Genomic DNA, 19272 nt, shown 5'->3' with positions numbered 1-19272 from the left:
ATCTTTAAAAGAAAGCTACTTATCAGGGGATTTGACATCCACCACAACAAAGACCAAAGTTTCAGTGCAAGGAGCCCAAAAACCAGCCCATCTCTCTAAGGTTGTTGGTCAAATTGTACAGGTTTCTGGTCAGACGAATTAATTCCAACTTCAAACAAGATGTATGGAAGAGTTTGTTTATGAGTTGCACAAATAGGCTACTTCTCTCCCTTTCCCAGATGATCCTGAAGATGAACCTTCTGGCTGAAAAAAACAAAACCGCTGTATCATTTGAACCATAACAAATGATATGAGTGTTCTGGAGTTACCCAAACAAGGTGTGTGCGCTGCACACAAGCAATTATACCTACATCCTCAAAGCTGGAGGCAAGTGTTGTGCCCAGACCCCAAAGACCACCAGTGAGCCGACTCTGATGCAAAAGCAAAAAGGTCTTTATTGCAAGCTCGAGATCGGACTCACAGCGTTCACTGACACAGTAGGTACTGGCTGGGAGTCCGAAGTCTCCAGTCAGTGGGATTTTGATGAGCTCCACAGTAGAGCGGGAAATTTGAACAAAGCAGAGTACACAATTGGCTGATCTTTCAGCATGTGTGGTTTGGCACTTTTCCATTGGCTTAGGGTACCCAGGTCTTAACATTTTGACGTATATGGTTTGGAATGCTAAGCATTGGCTTGTTAGCTCCTGATTGGTTGTTTGCCAAAGGCCAGTCCTAATCTAGTAGCCTTCCTGGAATCGGCTATCTTGGCCTGAAATCTTTCATGCCCTAAATGCAGTCTGTCATGGCCGTAGGTTAGCTTCCTTTTCACAAGATCCTCACCTTTCATCAGCTGGCCCTGGACTCCCCTAATGGCTGTGGCATAGTCCTGCTTTCTTGGTCAGCAAGCACGGAAAGTTGTACCAGCATTTTGGCAAGGCTTCCAGGACCCCACACAGCTACACCAAACCCTAAGTGCATTTCAAGGACTGGAAATTCAAACGTTCCAGAGGGTCAGTTGTGGCTACAAAACCTAACCCTGAATCTTCATGTTATTGAAAAGATTTTAGCTTCAAGAAAAACAAGAAGAAAAAGAATAAAAGAAAACTCTTATTGCACTAATAAAAAAAGTGCTACCTACATATATTAATTAGGTTAGTAAAGGAATTCATCAAAATTCTTGAGGAAATATACTGAAAATGTTGCTAAACTATATTAGACATTAAGTAAATTTGCAAATTATTAGAATTTATTATTTGGAATGCACTAGCAATTCAAAAATTGCTAATGTTACAAAAAACATTTGGTCATATTTAGTTTAAAAACTTGTATCAGGAGTATTTTGAACAAAATCATCAAGTTTTGTATAATAGATGATTACTAAGCTAATCTAACTTATAATAAAATCTATCATAATGTACTTTATGTCTTACTAGTTTAAAAATCAACTTATTTATTCAAACTGCAATGTCATTTGACACCAATAAAAGCAGTTGCTTGTTGAAGAGGCTACTGTTCCTACTAGAAATACCTTGCTTAGAATTCTAGCCCTTCCCTGTTGCACATCAAAGAAGAAAATTTTGACTTATTTCTGATAGCGTGAAGCAAAAACTGGTCACAGAAAAAAGGAAAGAGATTAAACTAATTGATGACACCACAGATTTGGAGAGAAGTGTAAGAATTCTGCTCTTCCATTTTTCTTTTTTTAAATACTGCAGTTACTTCAAAAGTTATTTTAGCTTATCACAATCCATTATTAACTCTGTGTTGTATTTCTAACACTTCTCTTTTAAAAACATATTAAAATAACACCCAATCTGTTATTTTACAATAATACTTGAGACCTCCTCTTATATTTACCAGAAGTTCTTTGTCCCAAAGAACCAAGAATGATTGATAAAGCATGGGGAAATATGTCACTATTTTTCTACAAAGATGAAAAAATTAGTTGCATGTTTTTAACAAATATTAAAGAACAAGTTGTATTTTACAAAAGTGTATTATCTATTCACATTATATTTACAAGGAAAGATGATCTGTAAATCATTACTTTTGTGATCTAGTTAAAAACTTATGATCTCTGATCTGGAATTGTAACACATGCAGGGATTAGTATAAGAAACGCAATAATATGAAAAATCTATACTGATTAGGGAAGGTATAATTTATACATGTCCAAAGTGATTTTTCAGTACTAGATTTTCTTCAGAAGTCCAATTCTGGGACAGCTACCAACAAATATAGCACATACAAGGGAGAGAGCATTAGAATTCTTGGAATTAAGCCATGTGAACATCAGTTCGTTTAACAGAATTCTAAAGTGAGACAAGTCCATCATTTTTAATATGAGAAGATTTTCTATGCAAAATGTGTGTTCTGAATTAATCCAGAACTGAGAAAAACATCTAAAAGGGGAAAGTGGAAAAAATTACAATTTAAAAAGGAAAAATAAATAAATAGAAATTTTCAAAAATAAGGTAGAACTTTGCAGCCTTAATTAAGATAATAAGATTGAAATGTTATCTTTAAAGAATTACCAGAACTTTTGCATTGCAAAAGAACAATATACAATAGATTTCTTGAAGTGAGGGTATTGCTATCAAAATTCAATTTTAAATGATTATGTTACCATGATAATGGAATATGACAGTTCCTACTAACTTTGGGGAGGAACATTAGTAAGACACTAAATTCAGGGAGTGTAGTAATAATATATGAGGGTCTTATTTTTCAAAGCACTATGCTGCCAAATTAAATCCTGGATGGAAATTCATGTTCCATTTGATTCTATAATTATTGACTTGGCCATGAACTTGCTACTCACTGAAGTTAGTTATGAATGATTGCCCAGCTGCTGCTGGCAGGTAGAGAGTTGCAAATCAAGCAATAGTTTCAATCTCTTATATAAGATTATTTGAGTAAATGTAGTAAAAATAGAAGATGTTGGATTTTTGGCTTTACTTATAAAAATAATATAAACTTGGCCATGCATAGGCAATTATTTATATAACCATAATTAAACACCACAAATTAAAAGTTATAAAATGATAATTCTAGTTCAAAGTTGAGATACTAGGTAGTTTTTATAATTTGTCTCCTTGTAAACTAAAGACCCATATTTTAATTATTAGAAAATTATTAAATATTAATGACTAGTTGCCCATGAACTCTTGAAAAAAAAAACTATCGTAATTATTTAGTATAAGCTAAAAATTATATTAATACTGTTATTTTTATGTAAAATATTTGTGAGTACAATATAGAATTTCACCCATATGCTCATATTTTCTATTATATTGCATGGAATTTAAACATTGTTAGAGAAAAAATAAAAAAACTTCTGAAATATGTGTACCCAATTGAAATGTGACTTAACTTTATTATTTAAAATATATTTAAATTTATATTTGATTGTTAGTCTTGAGATAATAGTTGGTATAAATCTACGTATTTAAAGTCTACTATTGTTAATGATTTAGTTGTAGAAGTAAAAATAAAATATCTTTTTTCCTTTAATATTGAGATAAATGTATTATCTGCAAGGAACTTATAAATTACAAAGTTAAAGAATAAAAGGGAGCAGAATGAGGAAAAAGACAATCTATTCTTGCCAACATTTTTTTATAGTAGACAATAGATTTTACTTCCTCTTGAAACTTAGTGAACTTAGAAGAAAGAAAACCATTTCAGTTTTAGAATATTTTGATGTTCTTTTCATATTATGTAAAGACCTTGTGGAGTTGTGGCCTAATGCTTATTTCTCCAATAAGGCTTGTCATTAATTCCTTGTATTTTCTATAAGATTTCTATTTAACTTCCACTTCCCAACAACAAGCCAGTTTCTAATTCCTGACAGAAGGCTCAGAAGACAGAAGGGACTTTCACTTCTGTCTGTTCATGATACTCATTTGAATGATACATTCATGAGTTGGCAGATGTGAAACCATATAGCCTGGCTTAGCTGATTATCATGTCTTAGCAAACGAAAAGAGCCCTAGGGCATTAAGAACTTTCAACCATTAATATTGGTTTGCCACAAGGCAGTTACATAAACTGACAGTTTGGCAGAGGTAGGATTCCTTGAATACTCATAAACTGAAATATCATTAACATTACTAAATTCTCAGTTGTTCACAGTCCAATTAAAGAGTCACTCTTCCTATATGGAAACAAAATGTAAAAAGAGATTATCTTGAAGCTGGTATGATTTCTGTTATACTGCATTTAATCAGTATGCTACTTTGCTTTAAAGAAAAATAATGAAAATATATTAAAATAAGTGATTATTTTCCTGAAAATATCAACTATACAAATGACCATGATCTTCACTATGAAAATGTCCTGTAAATTCAATAGAACTACAATTAAAAATTTCATTTTATGCTTCCAAATTTTTATAATTAGAACTATCTAACATTTCTCACAAAAATAATTTGATCTTAAGAATCATTTAGTTTTTTTAATTTAAAGTAAATCTTATCGGAACACAAAATAAAGAGGTTTTCTTGAAAGATACTTAGAAAAATAAGTTTATAAATGCTTAAATTTATTACATTAAGAACATTTATAGTATACAATTTTAATATTGTACATAATATTTTATACTGCTTACATGTTGGTGTGAAACGTGAAACGAAGCAGTTGTTTAAGTATTCAAAAATGATTTTTTAAGGACCATAATTAATTATATTTTTCAATAGAATTACTCAATAACACTTATTTAAAAGATCAAGAGCAATATTAGAATCAATCATCTGAATTACATTTTTACCTGCTTTAATCTAAAGTATATCTTTATATTGCATAGGAAAATATCTTCTTTCTTATGTCTTCTTTAATTTTAAGTCCAACTTATTCTATAGGACATTGTAGGATAAGACTAGTAACCTGACCCCAACATGTGTCTGCCTATATATTAAATTCTAAGTCATTGAATTGTTTTTAGTTGGATGATTATGCCAGTATTGTTTAAATACTTTTTTCTTTTTGAATTTTCCGTACCTAAAATTGAGCAAAAGCAAGAGGATTAAAAATACTGAACTGTACTGTTATCTTTAATTCCTCAGTAAATTTTTAAAATATGCTGCAAAGAAAGGAAGAAAGAAAGAGAAAGAAAGGCAGACAGATAAGACAAGACTAGACTGGCTGCCCATCAAAGGGAAAGGAAGCAAGGATATTCTAGTGGTCAGGAAGTCATGTAAAGAAAATACTTCAGGAAGAAGACCAGTGATGCTCCTGGGAATCAGGTATAAAAGTATTGTACTTTTGACTGGTCAAGATGGAAGCCACTGGCAAACTTGATACATTTACTACCTTTTTGATAAAAACAAAACAAAAAAACACCAAAAATAAAACTCCTGAGAGTTAGTTAATGGGAGAGGGGGAATGAGAGATATTAGAAAATGAGAAAAAGTTATGACTTTTTGGAGGAATTTTGTTATATATTAGTATAGGTTCCAGAGAAATTTAATTAAGTGGTATTTGGATTATGATGTAATTAATTTAAAATTCTGACTGCATAAAAATCCTTTTACTATACTAGTAAAAAGAGGGAAGGAAAAGAGAGAGGGGAAAGGGCTAGGATCAGAAAAGTATTAAGAGAAGGGGGAGAGATGTGCAAAGGCTTAGTTCAAGGTAATCAGATTATTAGAGGTACTGTCCTGGAAAAGGATTAACATCGACATTGCAGGAACTGTGACAGTAGGTAGTTGTGAAGGACCATTACTGATTTCTCCCCACTCTCTGACTTCTTGCCTCTCACCATGTGATTGCTCTTGCAAGCACTCTATCATTATGATACCATCCACCATGAGACCCTTGCCAGTGATCAAACATATGGGGCCACCCAATCTTGTACTCTCTCTAAAACTCTGAGATAAACGAAACTCTTTTATTTATAAAGTAGTCTCAGGTAAATTGCTAAACCAATGGAAAACAGACAAAAGTACTTTACCAAAGGTCCAAGATAGAACTTTCAATGGCAGTACCTGGGTTAAGAATGCAAATACCTATATCAGCATAGTTGACCAGGCTAGGGAGAAGGTGCCTGAGTATTTGACTGCAGATCTCTCTAGAAAAGCAAAATGCATTGTTGAAGCACTAACTTTGGGAAAGGAAGACAGTTTTCACCAATGAGGCCAGGCAAAGACTTATAATTTCATATAGTCAAGCCTGAAAGATTGCATGAAAAATTTTGAAATAGGGCAATGCTACTTAACCCATTAGCTAAATTTGCTTGCATTCTTTACTCTCACATTCACTTTCCCAAAAGCATTCCAAGAATTTTAAACAATGTATAGCCATCAATCTATTCTACAAGCACATCAAGTCCACATCTAGCTAAGGGTCTTTTTACTCTTCTGCTTAGAGCAGTATTTTTCCACCTCTCTGTACACTTTCATGCTCACTTCATTCATGTTTTTACTCAAATATCATGTGGTGAAAAAGTCTCTATATAAAATAGTCCATGTACTTCTTGTCAGTGTGTCTATCTTTTGCTCCTTTAATTTTATTCATCAAACTCTTACATAATATTCCATACTTATTTTCTAACACAGTGTGTTAACCATAATATTGTGTTTCATAAAGACTGAACCTTTGTATGTCATTTTACTGAATTTTTATTGTCAACACAGTACTTTACACATAGTGTCTAGTTAACAAGTGTTACTCCACCATTGCAGGACAAAAGCAGCAATGGAGAACTTGTAAACGATGAAGCACAGCTGTGTCCAACCAAAACTCTATTTACCAGAACAGATGTCAGGCAGGACTTGTTCTGAGGGTTATGATTTGCCACCCTTAGCTCTACTGTATCATCAACTTCATAATGATAAGTACTTGCATCTGTCTCCATCTTTCACTTCTTTCTCATATTCCAAGTCTTTTCATTTTTTTCAGCTGGTACATAACCAGCATTACATCATCACAAATTCTTTGCAGTACCTGAAACCCAGTCCTCCCATAAGGCAACATATCTAGCATCCCTCTTAAATGAAGGTTCTGTGCTATGCCATATGAAATAAATAAACTGAATAAATAAACTGGTTTAGGCTGCACCTTGTTTCACACAGCTGCTTCCAATGCATTATTTTTCTTTGTTAAAAATAATTTAATTAATAAATGTAATTAATAAGTGTTCTATTTTCTTCACTCATTTACTCTTGGTGGTTTTTATGATCTATAAGCCTGCAAAACATTTCCTCTTTTTCATCAAAGATTTGCACAACTTTCTCGTTGTCTTTTTCTACTACAATGTTATGAGATTTCACCATCTAAATTTAATTACATGGGCCTTTGTGTACATTGGCTTTCATATTTTTAGTTTTAACCACCCTGTCATCTTCAGCCATAATTTCCAAAATACACTCAACCTGCTTATCAACAAAAAATGTACTAATCCAACAATTTACTGTCCAAAGCCCACTACTTCCTAAATAAAACTTCTTTCTGGTTTTCTTCTTCAATCATTTCAAATATTTATATAATTTATAACTTTATACATCAATTCATTGAGTGAATATCTTTCTGTCAAGTACCTCATATTATTCAGTTTACTTCTGTCACCAGTATTATTATATTATACTCACATATTCACAAAGCTCTCTTATTCCTCTGTCTTTTCTTGCATGTAACTGGCAATCTCTTACACTCTGTAAGAACGTCTTACACTCTGTAAGGACGTGCATCTGAGTAGAGGAGTTCTGCTGGAAATAATCACGTGGCAAGCAGAAGGAAAATCACTTTAAATTCATGATTTAGTGTCTTAATTGAATCTTCAACAGCTCTGGGAAGCTTTATGTTCCAGGTGCAATTCACTTCACTACTCAAATATGCCAATGCTGATCTTTCTTTGTGTCCTTTAAATATCATATTCTTCACCCCTTGTTTTCCTTACTCTACATGGAAGTTCTAATTTCCCTCTTCTAATTCCATGTTCATATGTTCCACTTTTCCTAGATTTGCTACATGTTTTCTTTACCTTGATTATATTAAAGGATATATTTCTCATCCAAACACCAATACTTTGTCCAAATGTTTGAAAGCTACTTTTCCAGTTGGTTTTTTTGTTTGTTTGTTTGTTTGGTTTTATTCCTACAGAGTCAGAGAGATGCTCAAGAATCTAAAAAGTATATACCCTTTAGTTTTATATTTCAATTTACTTTGTCTTGCCTTTCATTCATATCCAAACCTATAGAAAGAGTTGTAAATATAGTTCTCAGTGGCATTTTTATTGACAGACTCATATTTAATCCCCCTTTTGCTGAAAATAGCACTAGAATTTTTCTTGGAATATCTGTTATTCTACTCTGATTAATGCATCACATGAAGTAGAGTTTTTATCTGACTTCAGAGTTGAAAGCAAGCACACAGCCTGATTGATCAAGGTATTTTATACATTTTATAGTATTTGGTTAAAAATGGTTGCCTCTGTCAAAAAGAGATGATCAAAGCTAAAAATGGTCATTTGCTACAGTTACAAAGAGGCACTTTCTCACCAGACCTAGAACTTCAGAGAATATGTCTCGAACTACTCATCTTGCTATGGAGAAAGTTTGTCTAAATATCAAGTAAAAGTAGAAGTGTAGAGCCAAAAGTTACAAGGAAATAGACATCTCATAATTTCTTATAATTTAGAGGTCTTCATTGTGCTTTCCTGGTAAATTTGTCACTGAACCTATGGTGAAATTCCTAAATACAGCACCCATCTCATTAATTCAAGTTGTGGTTCTTAAATGATATATCTCTAAACATGTTTGTTGTTTATTTGTCATTTACTAATTTTACTCATACACTAGCGTAGCACATACTCCCCATATTTCAACAAAACAACTTGTGCTGTGTTTACAAAAGCTGCTGCATGACAAAACTAAGTAGACCTTGTAAGTCTTTCTTTTCCATCTAGACCCTCAGCATTATTTGACCATGCTTAACACTCCTTGTACATGATATAGCAAATGATAATCCTTCATTATCCATTATCCACATTATCTGCAGTGTCTCTGTCTTTTGCAATAGTTTAATGCTACACCTGTGTTTTTGGTCTTCCTGTAAAATATCTCAGCACATATCTCTGGAATGGTGGCTTTTTGGTCCAAAAGCAAATCTTTACCTAAAGTGCCAACAGTGAGGGCTCACCATAAACTGATTTTGTGATAAGAATACCATGCATATTTTTTATTTATCATATTGATTGTAATTTATATTTTCTCAGCATGGATACATTTATGTTTTGAAGACTTACAAATGATTAAAAAATGAATAAGCATATTTCCATAGACCTTTGAACAATGTTGATGGGTTTAGCACCAATAGATATATGCTAGAGTCTGTGACCTTTGTTTTTCAAATCCAAGGTATGTACCTTAAAGAATAATTTTACTAAACTTTTTAACCTTAAGTCATCATTCCATATGTGTGTGTGTACATATGTGTTTTCTTGTAAAGGGAAAAAGAAAGCTATAAAAAGATGTGATAAATGATAAAATTTCATAAATAAAATTATTTTAAAACTGTTCAGTCCTTGTATAACATACCAAATGAAGATTTTTTAAAAATACTTTCATTTTCTGTATTTCTGATCGTGAATAATGAAAGTGATAAAGATTAACTTCTCAAATCTATTGGCATTGGAGATTTTAGTGAATTTTATTGTTTCAAAGCATTCAATGTAAGGTGTCATTATAAAATTAAAAATAAATTGATCTTTGAAAATAATAATGTAAAACATGATAGTCAGTTATGAGACATTTCCACAAACCTTAAGAAAGAATATGAGTTTTGAAGTAAGACTGAATAGTTTAATAGCACAAGGAATATGATATTCTGCCAAGAATTCATACTAAAATTTATGGAAGAACAGATTTTGTGAAACCATTAAATGCTATTCATTCTGTGTGATTATGTTGTTTTATTGAATTTATTGTGTGTAAAATGATTCCGTATGCTAATTTAGATGGGTAGAAAGTTCTGCCATGAAGTCCTTATGCATATGCCCATGAATATTCCCTTATGTTATGTTTGGGTAGGCTCCAGTCTCATCAAAGAGTAAAACATGAACTTTAGGGTGAAATTGGAACTGCTACCAAAATACTGATAGTGTCAGATATGGAAAGTTTTACAAATTTATTGAGTAAAGTGAGGGAGAAATTGTCAACCTGAAAATGTAAACTCATTCACAAAAATAAAGGAACACACACTGACGTCTGACATTATGAAGATCACATTTTATGGGAGCAAGCAACCATGAGTTGGCATTTGAATGTTGATGTTTCTAAAATTTTCAACAACTTTGCAGTTTGAACATATAGTTTGGTATGACACTAAGTTACAAGATATAAGAAATATGTTATAGCTGTATGATAAATAAAGAAGAAAAATTGGATCATTGAAATTATAAAGAACATTTATGAAGCTCTTGTGTAAGAGTTAAGACTAGAAAGTTCCCAGTGACATAAAGATTAAGGAAAAACTGTATAACATAAATTACAACTAGACTGACATATTGTTTTCAGTTATCATCCTCTTCAACATTTAGCTCAGATTATTTTTTCATGTTAAGTCTTATCATTGGTTTATACTGTTCAAAAATTAGACTCAATAATGCTCTTCATTTTTCATAATCTTCTCTCAGCTTTCAAAGTACTATATTATCTCCAACAATGATGTTTCTGAGAAGGAAAGTATGTTATTTACAGATAATCCAGTTGAAGATATTAAAAATGTTATATATTTGATCTATAAAACCTAACTTTAATTATATAATATAAATATGTTTTGTAGAAAATAACTATAAGGTGTATTTAAAAGATGATAAATTTGTTATAATTAATTAAAAGTTACCAATAATATTTTTAACCAAGATAAAACTTAGTGCTTATCCAATAAACATAAAAAGTATTTAAAAACATTTCTTTCCCAGTAATAAATTGTAACCACCAATATAAGAGCTTGTAGGGAGTTTTGTGAGTTATTTCCAGAATATCATCAAACAGGAAGAGTGGTTTGTAGTTGGTGGTAAAGATATATTATGTAGACTGTGTTCTCTTGAACTTTTCATTTAACTAACATATCACAAACTAACTTATTAAACTAAAATTTATCAGGCATTATTTTGCTAACATATTTTCCTCAAGTTCAGGGAATGTGAATGAAAACCACTGTACAGAAATCATATGTTTTTTCCTGTCACAGCAACATCCATAGTTAATTATCATCTCTGACAATAGTCCTGGGATTTCCTGCCATGAATCTGGGTCTGAGGTTTCTTTTCCTGACCATGGTATTCCTAAAACCTATAATTGTCTAAACAAAGGAAATCGAGATATTTTATCATATAAAATACTGTGAGTTTCCTATATGTAAACTTCATCTCCTCTAGGAAAACAAGTCAAATTATGCATAGCAGAACTCTTTAAAATTAAAACAAAACAACAAAATTGTAAGGAAGATACTGATTGTACCCTCTTAAACCATATCTCACACACATACCAAAAAAACCCTGTAAGTTCATGTGTGGTTACTTCTCACGATTTCCGTGCTGAGTATTGACTCAGAAGATCCAGTAATAAAATAGATAAAAATGATAAAATGAATATTCATAAGTTTATACCAATATAAATACATAACTAAACAGAAGAATACAAGGGGAAATTAAAATGCAATAAATATAGAACAAATGATGGAATTTTAAAAATCACCATTAGAATGCAACCATAATGAGTGCAAGCAGTATCCACTGACGTACTGTAAAAGAAGGATGGAGTAAGTTTAAGAAGAAACAATGTTATCATAATACAAACCTGTTCCCTCAAAATATTTACCATTTACTGTGGTGGTTTTAATATATATCAAGTTCTCTCCTTAAGTCTTGTTCCAAATGGTAGAATGAAGTTATTCTTACCTTGATTGTGGGTTGAACATACTGATTCATTTCTAACAAACAGAGCACAGAGTAGGAAAATAGTAATCTTACTTTGGAGATGCTTCAAAGAAATGAACCTAGTAAAGTGATCAAGGTTGTCATCAACAGAAACACATCATGTTGATATCACACTTACACCTGATATTATATGATAAATTCACTTTGCCTCTATGACACTTCCCCTCAAATCCATAGCCTGAGATTAATAATCAAAAAATATCAGGCAAAGCATAAATCAAGGGAGATGTTATAAAGTAGTTGGTCAGCAATCTTTAAACTGTGAGAGTAAAGAAAAAAGAGTCCAGAATATCTCAGAAATGATTATCTCCCATATTAACTTGTGAATTACAACTTCAACAGAAAATACCTAGAATGTAGCTTTGAATCACTTCTTTAACAGTTCCTTGTTCCCCCTGATGGGCAGAAGTACAGTCTCTGGGACAGAAGTCCCCTGTGCTTCTCCTTTGCTAACAAATCAGTAAACCTTTTTCCTTTTTCTCAAAATAAATAAATAAAATAAAATAAAAAATTCAGACTGAGAAACTGTCACAGATTTAAGTAGACCAAAGAGACATAACACAACAACTAAATAAAATGTGATATCCTGGATTAGATCCAGGATCAGAAAAAGGATAATAGTGGAGGAACTGGTAAAATGAGAATAAGTTCTGAAATTTATTTAATTGTATTGCATCAAATGCTAATTTCATAGAGTTGTTACCTTTACTACGATTATATCAATGTTAACTTTAGGGGATGCTTGACTAAATGTTATATGGAAATTCTGTACTACATTATTTCAAACTAAGGAATCCAAAAGAGTCAATCATCAATGTTTCATTCTCTTGAGTAATAAAACAATTGACAACCTCATTCTTTACAAATACCTTGTTTTCCTCTTTTATTGTTGCCATAGTTTAGAGGATCATGGTAAAAAAATATGCCATCTAATTTTCTTACTCATTTTGTTTGTTGTCTGTCTTGTTTCCTCTAAAGGTAAATCCATGATGGTAGGGGCTTTTATCTATTTATTTTGCTATAATATCCACTTACTAGAATTCAGTATACGTTTGTAAAGTTAAATTATTCAAATTAAGCATTTTCTAGATTGGAAATTGTCATCATGCTCAGATTTAGCAAACATATTTATGCTAAGAAGTCTTTGTTGTATTTTAATATTGCACTCCACAATGCATAGGACATATCTATTCCAATTTCACAGGTATAGTATGAATGTCATTTCATACCACTATACCACAAAACCATAGATTGGATGGCTTAAACGACACGACACTTGCTTCGCACAGTTGTGCAGGCTGGGAAGTTCAAAATCAAGAAACTGTCACGTTTTGGTGTTTGGTGAGAATGTTCTCCCTGATTTGGAGATGGTTTTCTTGTTTTCTCACAAAGCAGAGGACAGAAAGAGAGAAAGCAAGGTATCTGTGTCTTTTTATAAGGACTCCACCTTTAAGATTTAATTGCATCTCAAAGGCTTGAACTCCTACTATTATTACATTGGATATTAGAATTTCAGTACCACTATGTGGGAGACATAAACATTCAGTCCATTGCACATAATAAAAATATTTTTTGTAAGTTTTATTGTTCTTTTTGTTGAAAATTTGCCATTTCTTGTCAAATAATCACACAGATATCCCTCACTATCCATGATTGGATCCTTCCATACCAAAATTCATGGATGCTCAAGTGACTATGCAAAATGATACAGTATTTACATATCATCTATGTGCATCCTTTATACACTTCAAATTGTCTCCAGATTACTTACAAAACCTATTTCAAAGCAACTGTTATGCAAACAGTTGGTACACTATATAGTTCATGGAATAAGGACTAGGAAAAATTTTCCATATGTCCAATATAAAAATAATTATTTTCAAATATTCTTTTATCTACAGCTGATTGAATCCATAGATATGGAACCTGTAGATAAGGAGGGTCAATTATATGTCATTAGACATGGTATCACTATGAGCAGTTTCTGTTTCCAAGAGATAGTTAACTATATTCTTGGTTTAAATGATCATAATAATCATTATGTAATAAATAGAATATTACAGTGAATTGATAAAAATAATGGAACTGTGTATATTTTCAGATTATGTATCTTTTCATGAATGAAATTGTCCTCATCAGTATGAAAATATAACCACTTTAGTTTAAAATGCTATATAAATTGTTTTATGCTAAGACTTTGATATATATATTTATTTCTGGAATTTTATAATCTTCATATGACAGCCTAACATAACATATGTTTTTAGTTAAAGCTTATGACATTTTGTTGTCTACACAAATCTTTGACTTTTCACCGGCACATCCTGAAAATTATCATATTTGTCTTGCTTTGGAACATTTGATAGATTATGTAGCTGTGATTTGTGTATAAGATACTGAATGTTAAAGTTTATAAAATTGTCTCATCCATTAATTTAGTATCAAATAAAATTAACAAGGAATGACAGAAACAAAATGAGAACCAAACTCCAGCATGTGGTATAGCTTATTTAAATTCAGTGCATGTTTGGAAAATTTGCTTAATTTTCCCAATAATTTATTGTTTCTTAACATCCAAATTAACAATAAACATATTTATCACATCATAAAGAGGAATTAATAAACCAGTTGCATATTTTACAATTTTTTAATGTGTTTTATTTTTACTTTGAAATGATTTTAGATTTTCAGAGGAGTTATCAAAGAGTTAAATTTCCTTTTTAATATTCAACCAGTTTCTTTTAATACTAATGTTTTATATAGCAAAGAACAATTATCAAGACTGGATAAATTGATACTATTATAATAGTATTATTTTAACTGAGATGCTATTAGAATTTCACCATTTTTTCACAAATGTTGTTTTTCTGTTGCACTGTCAAATCCAGATCCACTTTAATGTAGTTGTCATGTCTTCTTAATCTCCTCTAATCTGTACTAGTTCCTCACTTTTTTTCTTGGTTTTGTGACATTGATACTTTTAAAAAATACTTTGTACTTGACATTTTTGTTTAATGTATCATGTTTTCTTGTGATTAAAGTTACATATTTTTGGAAATACTGCCATAGAAATGATGTGCCTTTTCTATGCATCATACCAGAAGGTACATTTTTTTCAACATGTCTTATTATGAATAAACTAGATCTTGATCACTTGATTAAGTGGAAGTGGGTCATTTTGCTCCCATTTCACCATTTTTCATTTTGCAATTCATACAGATTTGGGGGAAACATTTTGCCACCTGAGATCCAAGTATATCAGAGCATGATACAACTATATTCAGATACTTTTCCCAAAGTTACTTAACTCAAATACTTTCTTTTCCATCACTTCAAATACTGGAATGTATTTCATATGTGTAACACGAGTAAATTCATTTACTAGACTGTATTCCACCTTGAATCTCTGCATATCATGATTAAAGCTAAAATTTGCATCCAATAAAATTTACTTTTTGTGGTATGTAGTTTTATGGGATTTGACAGATGTCATCATCTATTGAACACATCTATTCAACATATGGTGTAGTTTTAGACCCACATCTCCTTCAAGTTGCCAACCTCTAACAAAACTTGATTTTTTGTTTCCCCATCTCCCCTACAAACCTGTAACAACCACTGATTTTTTATTCTTACATTCTTATCCTTTCTGGAATATCATATAAATTTAAACATAAAATCAATAGTATTACAGATTCAGTTTCTCTTAAGAGAATAAATACATTTAAGACACTAGAAGTGTGGATTATAAGTTTGTTCCTTTTTACTGTTGAGTAATTTACTGTATGGATGTAATACTGCTGATTTTTGTCAAGTTTTAAAAATTGTACTTATGAATAAAACTTCTATAAATACACTGAAAATCTTTTTGTATGAATATAAGTATTAATTTTAGCTGGGTTAACACCTTGGAGATTGTAGGATTGCATGATAGGTGTTTCCAAAGTGGCATTGACATTTTGCATTCTCAATAGCACTTAATCAGAGTAGCTATGATTCTATATCCTCAACAATACCTGGAATTGTCAAGTCTGATAATTTTAATCATTATATAAAGTGTGCAGTGGTAGCTCATAATGGTTGCAATTTGCATTTCCTTCATGCTTAAAATTGTTTAACATCATTTCATTTGCTTATTTGATATTATTGTATCTTTATCACTAATCTCTTTGTTTAGATCTTCTGTTTGTTTATAAGCTGGTTGCTTGAAATTTTTGGTATAATTATTTTTCCTTTATTTAATTTCCTTTATTTAATTGATGCTTTCACACATTTGCTTTAGAAATATTACTCCTAATGTGTGCTTATTTTTCTATCATTCTCTTAATGTAGTCATTCACAGAGGAAATTTTTTTAAAAGTGAAAAAGTAAACATTTTTATTGATGCATTATAATTATATGTAATACTCAGATTCATTAAACCATGTTGTGCTTGTACATAACATCATTTTATTTAAGATCCATCTTATTCCCCTGTACCTCTCCTTTCCCTCCTGCTGATCTGCTTGTTTTGTTCAACAGATTTCCCTCCCATTATTATTATTATTATTATTATTTGAATTTATGTCAATAATATGAAAGCTATATTCATTGTGGTATATTTGTACGTAGACGTAACATAATTTGGTAGATTTTATTGCCCAGTACTTCCCCATTCCTTCCCTTCCTCCTTCCCTCTTATTCTCTTTCTTCTACTCTAATGGTCTTCCTTCTATTTTTGTAATTTTTTAAATACCTCACCCCTTTTTTTCCTGATTTTTCTTTCTAGCATCTACATATGAGATAAAACAATAGACCCTTGAATTTCTGTGTCTGGCTTATTTCACTTAGCATGATGTTCTCCTGTTCCATCCAATTACCAGGAACTGACATAATTTCATTCTTCTTTATGACTGGGTAAAAACTCAGTTGTGCATGTATATTACATTTTCTTTATCTGTTTGTCTGGTGATGGACACCTAGACTGATTCCATAACTTGTCTATTGTGAATTGCACTGCTATAAAACTTGATACGCATGTATGTTAAGCTGATTTCATTCTTTTGGATAAATGCCAAGAAGTGGGATACCTAAGTCACAAGGTGTTTCTGTTTCTAGTCTTTTGAGAAATTTCCAGAGTGCTTTTCCCAGTGGTTTCACTAATTTGCAGTCCCAGGAATAATGAATATCTTTGTTCCAACTTTCTCACCAGCAGTTATTGTTTTTTTTTTTTTTTTTTCATTCTTTCTTTCTTTTTTTTTTTTTGTATTCTTGATGACTGCCATTCTAATTGGAATGAAAAGAATTTTCAGTGTAGTTTTGACTTGCATTTTCTCGATTGGTAAGAATGCTGAACATTCATGTATTTATTAGCAATTTATATTTCTTTTTTTTTTTTAGAAATATCTGAATATTTGCCAATTTATTGATGAATTTTAACCATATACATTCTTTCTATTGGAAACTTACTTTAAAAATGATGAAACAGACAGTAAAAGGTAAAAAGATAGAAAAATGTAGCACTTTGCAAATATTAATGAGAATGATTACTATAATTTCATATTTGTTTATTTTTCTTTAATTCCTGTCAGTTTTATATCATTCATATATATATTTATATCATTGGTAAATGCATTGTAGAGTACTCTATTTTCATTAGCATTTAATTTTTTAAAATGTAATCTGAAAATCTTTTCTCATAACCGGTGTGCTTAGATAATTTAAATTTCTTTGGCAAGGTTTGAATAACTTATTCCAACTTGCCACTTATTACCAATTTTCCAACTTCTCTTGGGTTAACTGAGCATTTTTTAATGTTTAATTTTGTCTCCTTTATTACAATTTTTATTTGTTTTTTAAAGTTTTAGAACAAACATAAACTAATTTTGTATATGCCATAAACAAAATGCATTGCAACTACTTTTGCTTTAGAGTTTTATTTAATCTTTTACAGCAATTTAACTAAAATATTTTGTCTTTGTAAATTCATTTTCACTGTTCTTTATATCTGCCATTTTTTACAGAGTAAGTCATTTGACAGTTTTATAGTTGAAATAGGAAGTTTCTCCCAAAAGCTCATGAATGAGACAATGCAAGAAAATTTAGGGTGAAATGATTGGGTTATGGGGTTTTAATTTAATCAGTGCATTAATACTCTGGTAGGAATTAACTGGTAACTATAGGCTGGTAGGGTGTGAATAGAAGATGTGAGACTTTGGGGGTGTGCCCTTGGGATTTCTGTTTTGTTCCTGATTAAGGGAGCTATCTCCCTGCTTCCCCCCACCCCGCCCACCCCTCTCTCTCCTTTTCCTTCCTGTTGCCATGTCCTGAGATACTTTCCAGTCTTTCCTCCAACACATCACTCTGCCATCATGCTCTGCCTTACCTCTAGCCCAGAGAAATATTCTGTTCCTTATGGACTGACACCTATAGAACTGTGAGCCCCCAAGTAAATTTTTCCTTCTCTAAAATTATTCTTGTCAAGTCTTTTGGTCACAAAAATTGCTGAGCAACACAGACAACAAACTCTCACACTTTAACAGACCAATTACAGTCATTAACTTGTGCCCACAATTCTCCACCCCTAGGGCAGCTGGCTCATGAACCTTAGGACATCAACTGATAAACTCCATGACAACCACAGAATTTCCCTTTGAATAGGACATCACCATACAAATGGGCAGTTTTCTTGGTGTCTTTGTACTGAGAGATTCCCAAGAGAGGTATTAGCATCTATCTCTGGGCAGGTCAAAGACCCATAATTCATTTGCCACTCTTGTAAGTAAACATATCCATTCACAAAAATAGGGGCATAGAAAGAAAGGATGGGGCCTAAGCAAGACCAAAATCCTGCTGGGCACACAGGTCCTGTAGGTCTGTGTCCAGCATCTGGAGCACAGGGCATGGTATCTTTTCAAAGGACTTATGTAGATCTTCCTCTGTGGCTCTGTTGATTATACTCAAATGGCCTTTCTGTTGGCTTGTCTCTGCTCGATTCCTGCAGCTTTCCAAAGCAATGTCCCATGTTACTGGAATTTCTTAATCTTGGGATTCTCCACTGCAGCTTCAGCTTCCTCCTCATATCTTCATACATTGCCCTCTCAGGGGCTACCTGCAGGGACTCCAACCCTGCTGCCCTTTTCCTGGCCTCCCAGTCCTTCTTTGAAATCTTGGTGGAAGCCTCCATGACCCCCTAACTCCAGTATCCTGCAGTCCTGCAGAACCAGCACCACATACATGACACCAAGGTCTTCCATTTTCTGAAGCAGTAGCCAAGCCTCCAGGGACCCTCGCTGCAGTAGCCTCTGAATACCTGGGTAGCTGAGTACATTGAAAAAACTTCTGAAGTACCCTGTGCAAGAAGGGTATCCCACAGG

This window comes from Sciurus carolinensis, chromosome 10, assembly GCF_902686445.1.
Source record: "Sciurus carolinensis chromosome 10, mSciCar1.2, whole genome shotgun sequence".
Taxonomy (NCBI): Eukaryota; Metazoa; Chordata; class Mammalia; order Rodentia; family Sciuridae; genus Sciurus; species Sciurus carolinensis.
This window is presented reverse-complemented; position numbering follows the sequence as displayed.